The sequence below is a fragment of the Stegodyphus dumicola genome, chromosome 3 (assembly GCF_044657685.1).
Source record: "Stegodyphus dumicola isolate Sdum_Otavi_A_Nest chromosome 3, ASM4465768v1".
NCBI classification, from domain to species: domain Eukaryota; kingdom Metazoa; phylum Arthropoda; class Arachnida; order Araneae; family Eresidae; genus Stegodyphus; species Stegodyphus dumicola.
The window spans coordinates 81,978,631-81,987,181 of record NC_140770.1 but is presented as its reverse complement, the minus strand read 5'-3'; positions in this window follow the sequence as shown (position 1 = coordinate 81,987,181).

The window sequence follows — 8,551 nt, the reverse complement described above, 5'->3', positions numbered from 1 at the left end:
GGAGTCATCATCAGCTATGTTCGCAAGAACATCAAATTTGTTTTGCACCTCAGGAGGGTCCGATTCAGTATCGCTCAGAGTACGTTTCGTACTTTTGGTAACAGCAGTCCAATGCATATCGTGTTGTGAGACATCAGCATGATGGGAATCAATATCATTAGACGCTAACCGGTTAGAACCGACTTGCGCTAAGCCTAGTTCAGAGCCACGTGCAGAGTTCAGACTTGCACGTACTTTATCCGATAGATTAGGGAGAAGCTTTAATAGAAAATCCAGATCAATTCTTTCATCCTCAGTCAAAGATAAATCCTTCTCTTTGGAAGTTAATTCCGCATATCGAGCGAAAATTAGTTTGACCAGTGACATGTTGATCAAGTCCTTAAACCAGTTCAGTCATCAGGGAAAAATAGATGCAAAGAATCAGTAAAATCGCACTAAGGCCTTTTTACTACTCTTTGGTCACTTAAGACCGGTGAGCAACCTTTTATGTGCTAACAACTGATCGCAGAAGAAAAATCAAATCGATTTGGTAAAACCGAGAGCCGTGCTAAGACAACCTTCACGTGCGACTGACAAACTGAGTATAAAATCTCTGAATATTTTGTTTAGCTAATCTGTTGCACTTAGTTGTGCCATTTGTCTTCATTTAGATCGCGATATTAGTTTAATTATTCCAATCTAGATAACCTGTTTCAAAACTTGATAATTATTAATATTTCCAATATTTCTCATTGTACGCGTAAGCTGGTGACCACCCACGTGACAGGCTCCTGCCAATCATCTCCCTTACTCCACCTACATTTCACAAAATCTGACACAAGTTTCGCCTAGTTGACGCGGCGTAAATCGCCTTAATTAAAAACTTAAGTACCAACGCCTTAGGGCAATTTACCAACAGAGACGGTTAAAGTAGCGGTTGGCTACTAATTGCCGCCTAGCCATTGACTCGATTTCGATTTCAGTTCGTAGTAGTTGCTTAGTTTCTTGTTTAGAAAACTGCTCTTGTTGATTGTAGCAAATTCGCGGATTAGCTTTCTTTAGCTCTTTTGAATTACGTTCTATTGGACATTTGAGAAGTTAAAAGATAACTACTGTGAGATATTGTAATACTGCATGATAATTTGAGAAAATTCCATTGTTTTGGGTAAAAACGCAGAATAGGCTGCATCAACAAAGTTCAGTAGGAGGAGCTGTGTGACGTCCATAAATGGGTGGGACTAAGCTTATGACGTCACAATGTAGTCTCGCATTTACAGTACGTGTACTTTCTACTATTTTCTCTTTAAAATAACAATAATAAATTGTTTATTATTGTAAATTAATATCAAATTCTTTACTTTTAATTTACATTTATAACATTTAAGCATAGGCGTTACTGATAATAAGTATAATAAATTGTTTATATTTAAAATTACCATGATACAGTGAGCGAATTCTACCAATTATTAAAACGATAAACAACGTCGGAGTCTCTAATACTTGTAGAGCTTCAATATTTTCAAAGATTTTTATTAAATTATTATTATTATTATTATTTTTATTAATTTTTTATTTATACAAATAAAATATTTTTTTAAAATTTAAATTCATATTGTGGAACATTTCAATTTTATCATTTTTACAAATTACCTTCTTGCTACGTAACGACATAATTCCTTACATACCAATAATTAGACAATGTTCGTTATTTTCTAAAAATTTTAAACTTTACATAAACAAAAAAAAGAAGAATATTTTTTATTGCATATGAACATCATTACACAGCTTTCATATCAGTTTCTAAAATTCCTAAATCACGTCATATTCTCTGTAGGCATGCTAGAATTCTACGCATTAATAAATAAAAAAATCTAATTTCTCAGAATGAAAGAAAATAATATAATAAAATAAATACTACAAACTTGGAACACTAAGCAATGCTTCACATACGCACGCACACACATATTATCAATGAACTCATATTATCAAGTGCAATTACGATACCAAACACTACGTATTAAAATATGAGGTAAACGTTACGTCGAGAGTTAAAGTTAACAATTTTGCTACTGTTGAGTAGATCGTCGGGCTATCGATATATGTCGTAAGTCGGAAAGCGTTATAAACATATCAAAGCCAAAAAATTAAAAATACAATTTAAATGAAAAATGACGTCTTAAATATAATTCACAATTAAAACAACAATACAAATTTAAAATACACTAACGATATCTTAAACATTGCACATAAATAAAGTTACATTACTGCTCGGCATCACACACAACCTCGTTTTCTCTTCTACACAACGATCACTATTCGCTCGAAAAACATCAAAGAATTCCACAAACTCGGTGTCCATGTGCTCATCCATCTATTTTCACAGAGAATCAGAGAATTGCTTAAACTCCGCATTGCGCACCATATTGACTTTGACCATGTGCACATCGATCTATTTTCACTTAAAAAAACATCCCAGAGTTGCACAAACTCGGCATCGCGCACAACCTCGGCATTGCGCTGTGCACATCGATCTATTTTCACTTAAAAAACATCCCAGAGTTGCACAAACTCGGCATCGCGCACAACCTCGGCATTGCGCTGTGCACATCGATCTATTTTCACTTAAAAAACATCCCAGAATTGCACAAACTCGGCATCGCGCACAACCTCGGCATTGCACACCATATTGGCTTTGCCCATGTACATATCGATCTATTTTCACTTAAAAAAACGTCCCAGAATTGCACAAACTCGGCATCGCGCACAACCTCGGCATTGCGCACAACCTCGGCATTGCGCACCACATTGGCTTGCCCATGTGCACATCCATCTATTTTCACTTAAAAACATACCAGAAGTGCACAAACTCGGCATCGCGCACAACCTCGGCATTGCGCACCACATTGGCTTTGCCCATGTACATATCGATCTATTTTCACTTAAAAAAATCCCAGAATTGCACAACCTCGGCATTGCGCACCACATTGGCTTTGCCCATGTACACATCGATCTATTTTCACTTAAAAAATATCCCAGAATTGCACAAACACGGCATCGCGCACAGCATTGGCTTTGCCCATGTGCACATCGATCAATTTTCACTTAAACATCCCAGAATTGCACAAACTCGGCATCGCGCACAACCTCGGCATTGCGCACCATATTGGCTTGCCCATGTGCACATCGATCTATTTTCACTTCAAAAAACATCCCAGAATTGCAGAAACTCGGCATCGCGCACAACCTCGGCATTGCGCACCACATTGGCTTTGCCCATGTACACATCGATCAATTTTCACTTAAAAACATCTCAGAGTAGCACAAACTCGGCACTGCGCGCCACCCAAAATCGTCTATACGTCTCAAAACCGTCTCTCTACTAGTTTCATATTTGTTCCACAAATTGGGCACTTATACGATATTGCAATCAAACTTTTCTCCATACACCGCTCAATAACGCTCTTTTTGACTCTTCGCTCCAACTAATTAAAAAAATCCAGATTCAGATACTCATCCATTCTGCAGTAAGCACCGATTTTAACACACTCATCAATAATCAAAACATTCTTTAAGCAAAAGAATTCTTTTCTGTATTTTCAGAAGTTACGGTTATAATTTTTAATTCATGCATTCAATATTTTCAGTCGTTTGCTAATGATCGTTTTCAATCGTTTGGTATCTTACTAATACATTTGTGAGAGATAATTCGTTGCGTTTAATGCTAACATTACCACACAACACACAAAAGTAGATTTATAATTAAAAAAATCTCGCGCAGAACATTATAAACCTACCATTTCATCTCAGTTAAAATATAATTTAAGTTTTCTTTAAATACGAAGCTATAGCATACTTATAACTTGTTTTTAAGAAGAGGCGTAACCTATATTACGTCATAAAAAGGCGTGTCCAAGCATAAGAGAAGTAAACACAGCATCGAATGATGCAGCCTATTCTGCGATTTAGCCTTGTTTTGTCCCATGAAATAGACGGCCAAGAACGTGTAGTGGCGTACTGGAGCAAGTGCCAGTCTAAACCGGAGAGGAATTATTGTGTCACCAGGAAAGAGTTGCTGGCCATTGTCAAAGCTGTAGAACAGTTCCATCACTATCTATACGGCAGAAAATTCCTGCTCCGCACCATTCATGCATCATTGACCTGGCTTTTAAATTTCAAGAATCCTGAGGGTCAAATAGCCAGGTGGATACAGAGACTCCAAGAATATGACATCACTATCCGTTATCGTAAGGGATCATCACACGAAAACGCCGACGCCCTGTCTAGAAGACCTTGCCAAGAAAGCTGCCGATATTGTTCCAGGGTGGAAGCGAAATACGAGCTGCTGACTCCGGTCGCAAGACAAATTACAACATCAACATCAGCTGATCGAGAATCATGGAGTGATGATGAAGTCAGGAAAGACCAGCTGGAAGACCGCGACATTAAACCCATAATTGATTTAATGGAGTCATCAAACAGAAAACCTACCTGGCAGGACATTTCTATCTGTAGTCCTACAACCAAACAGTATTGGGCACTCTGGGATTCACTTCACATTCGAAACGGCGTCTTATACCGGAAATTCGAATCGAATGATGGGAAGACGTTCCGATGGCAACTTATACTTCCAAGATCCCGCATTCCTGATGTCCTTAAAGAGTTACATAGCAGCCCTACAGGAGGTCACTTTGAAATAATGAAGACCTTGCAGAGAGTTCGTGAGCGCTTTTACTGGAATAATGCAAAGGATGACGTGCAAAAGTGGTGCCGATCTTGCGATGCCTGTGCAGATCGGAAAGGACCGAGGAGACGCAGCCGAGGCAAGCTGCAACGTTACAACGTAGGGGCGCCTTTTGAACGTATCGCCATTGACATCCTGGGGTCTTTGCCACGAACTGCTGATGGCAACAAATACATACTCGTTGTCATTGATTACTTCACCAAGTGGCCTGAAGCTTATCCTATTCCTGATCAAGAGGCTGTCACAGTAGCTGAGGTAATGATACAGCACTGGATTTCCAAGTTCGGAGTGCCTCTTCAGTTACATTCCGATCAGGGAAGGAATTTTGCCTCGGCAGTAATCAAAGAACTATGCAAACTACTCAGCATTGAAAAAACTCAAACGACGCCATTGCATCCCCAGTCGGACGGCATGGTAGAGAGGTTCAATCGAACCATCCTTAATAACCTCTCATTAGTGGTTTCTAGAAACCATCAGGACTGGGACAAGAAATTACCACTCTTTTTACTGGCTTACCGCAGTGCTGTCCACGAGACTACCGGCTATTCTCCATCACAGATGCTCTTCGGTCGTGATCTTCGTCTGCCTTGTGATCTATTGTTTGGCCGCCCTCCGGATGCTCCTTCATCGTCTGAGGAATATATTCAAGATCTCCAGGCTCGGTTTGAAGTAATGCACAACTTTGCACGAGAGCGAGTCAACTTGGCGACGGAGAAGATAAAAACCCGATACGACACAAGAGCTACTGAACATCAATTCCACGAAGGAGACAAGGTGTGGTTGTGGAATCCGACTCGACGGAAAGGACTTTGCCCGAAATTACAGTCACCTTGGGATGGCCCGTACACAGTCCTAAACAGGCTGAATGACGTCGTGTTTCGGATTCGTAAGTCTTCGAACTCTAAACCTAAAGTCGTTCATTACGACAGGTTAGCTCATTACTATGGCCATAGTACGTAATGTAAATAATTGTAAGTAGTATAAGACCATGGTCCTTTTTGTTTTTAAATGTGTATTTGATTTGATTTGTATTTAGTATTTGATTTGCATTTAGTATTTGATTTGTATTTGATAGCATTTCATTTGTTTTATTTATTGCATTTATTTTTCATGTTGTTTATTATTGTAATGTAATGCTTATTAATGCATTTACGCCACAGTTGTAAGTTTGGCTTCCTGTCCAGGGATTGTACTGCCCGGGACGTGCAGTCCTTGGGAAGGGGGCAGTGTTACGAATTCGGTATTTAAAAAGATAATGTTAGCTCAATTATAAATTAAATGGTTTTATTTCTCGCGCAGTGCAGCGCGTGACGAATATTAAAAGAAAGCTAAGCCGAAAAATTGAAAATACAAGAGCGCGTGCATTAAATAAATAAATATCTCTTTTTAATTTCGAGAAATTACTAAAAAATTCTAGCGCGTGATTTTTAAATTCTTATAAAAGGAGGAAAGCATCTCAGTTCGTAGCAGTTACTTAGTTTGTTGTTGTTTAGAAAACTGCTCTTGTTGATTGTAGCGAATTCGTGGATTAGTTTTCTTTAGCTGTTTTGAATTACTTTCTGTTGGGCATTTGAGTAGTTAAAAGATAACTACTGTGAGATATTGTAATACTGTATGATAATTTGAGAAAATTTAAGCATTTTTTGTTGCGATAATAGTAAATTTTTGTTCATTTTTCATCGGACTTGTGCATTCATTTCGTAACGAATCCGTACGCACGCAACAATATTCATCTTTCAGTTTTAATTCACAAATTCGGCTATTCCAAAGCAGTGTGTTGCCACTGCCTCAAACAGAATACTTATTATTTACGCGGCCCAGTGTGCTGCTATTCAGCAAATGTAAGGTAATTTAACTTTCAACTTTCTGTTACTCAACCATCTTTCTGTTACTGAGTAGCAAATAAAGTGATTGAAAAGCAATAAACGCAGTTCTTAAAAATACTTTTCCTACCTTTTAATCTGATTGATTTCAATAAGAATACATTTAAGTCATGAGATCGCTAATTAGAAATATTTAATGTTTTTTGAAACGGCACCTACTGGTCTCAAATCATTATATACATATTTTAGGACAATTCTTTTAAGCTTTCATAGAAATGATAAACCGGATATAAAACAAATGTACTTCAACTCTTAACGCTTTATCCGAAATTCCAAATATATGCTGCTTTTAAATATTTTGTGATTTTGCTCTTCAATTTTATGTAGCATAAGTGCGAAGAAAGTGATTATTAATATTAATTAATATTAAATTATTAATATTAATATTAAATAATTATTAATATTAAAGCTAAAAAGACGAAAAAAAAATTGTGAGCTGGAATCAGTCCAAGGGTGGATTGGTAACCATCAATGCTCAACAGCAGCATAAAGGAAGCTTAACAACTTCTCTGGTGATACGTTAATATCTGAAAGCTTTCAGATATCCTTTCCTTTCTTTCTTTTACTTTTTTCTTTTCTTATTTCTTCGGAAAACCCCATAAATATAAAGGTAAGAATCAGGGTTAGATTCATTTTATAGGCACCTGGAATATTTCACGTTTGAAATGCTTTTGATAAATTATAATAATAGTGCAAATGTTTATAGATATTATCGATCGGGTATAATGCAAAACGCTTGAATTAGTTTTATTATAAATTACATCAATAATAATAATAATAATAATAAAATAAAGATACAAATTATTAAAACTGTTATTCTTTTCCTTATTCATTAATATACTTTCATAAATTCATCTATAACGTGATGATTTCAATTTGTACAATATTTTCGAAGGTCTTTTCATTGTTCATTCAAAGCTCTTGTTAGTCAAGCAATATTCAATTTATATCTGAAAAAATAAATTATAATTTTAATAATGCAGAGAAGAAACATTTCTAAAGAAAGAAAGAAAGGCACTCTGCCAGACAACGTGGATGATAAATTCCCAAGGAGTAAAACTCAACATAACGATGACATAACTAGATAACAGTTTGATGATAATAAACTAAATCATAATCCTTTCAACTTTATAAACGAGTAAACTAGCTGATAAAATAAATATTTTTAGTATTTTAAATATAGTCAAAAACACGCCAAATGCCAAAGAAATACATCTCTAAAAATACCAACTTTTTTTTTTCTTAATATATTTCACCCAATTTCAATCCTTTTTTCACAAATAAATCTTTCAGAAAAATTCTTGGTGTTCAAAGATTCCATGTTCAGTACCCTAGAGATCGAAGAAGCCGGCGGTGATAAAAATAAAATTGCGAAACATAGTGTCAGAAATAGTAAGACATGAAAGTAAAGAATACCATTCTGTCATTCCCAAGCGTAAAATTACATCAATTCGCCAAACCTTCGGAAATTTTTATAACCTCCAGATATGTGGAATAACCATTGCCACTCGTGAAATCATAAACACAAACATTCCCATTCATATTTATGTATCTACCTCTAACGGAAAGATCCAAATTATTTATCCACACAAAATCTAGGGAACCAGATCTTATTTTACGGCTCGGTACCATTGACTTAAACGTGTAGTCTATGGAAAAGTCTCCCAAGGGAACCGTACACTTTTATGGGTCAAGGAAAGTAGCCATAGGTAACGGAGAGAAGGAAGCTTAACTGCTCACGCTTTCCTATCGTAAAGACGCAGAGAATACTTGAATATTTGGACTGAGTGGAAAGTTTTACGACCTTTTCATTGAGAATTTTCACTTTACATAGTAAAATGGCGATCTCTTTGGAATGAGCAATAAGCGTTTCGGTCTCTAGGAGAGTAGTCTGCAAGTAAAGCTTTCAGGCTACAAATTGCTCAAGGTTCATTTTAGCCGATCATTT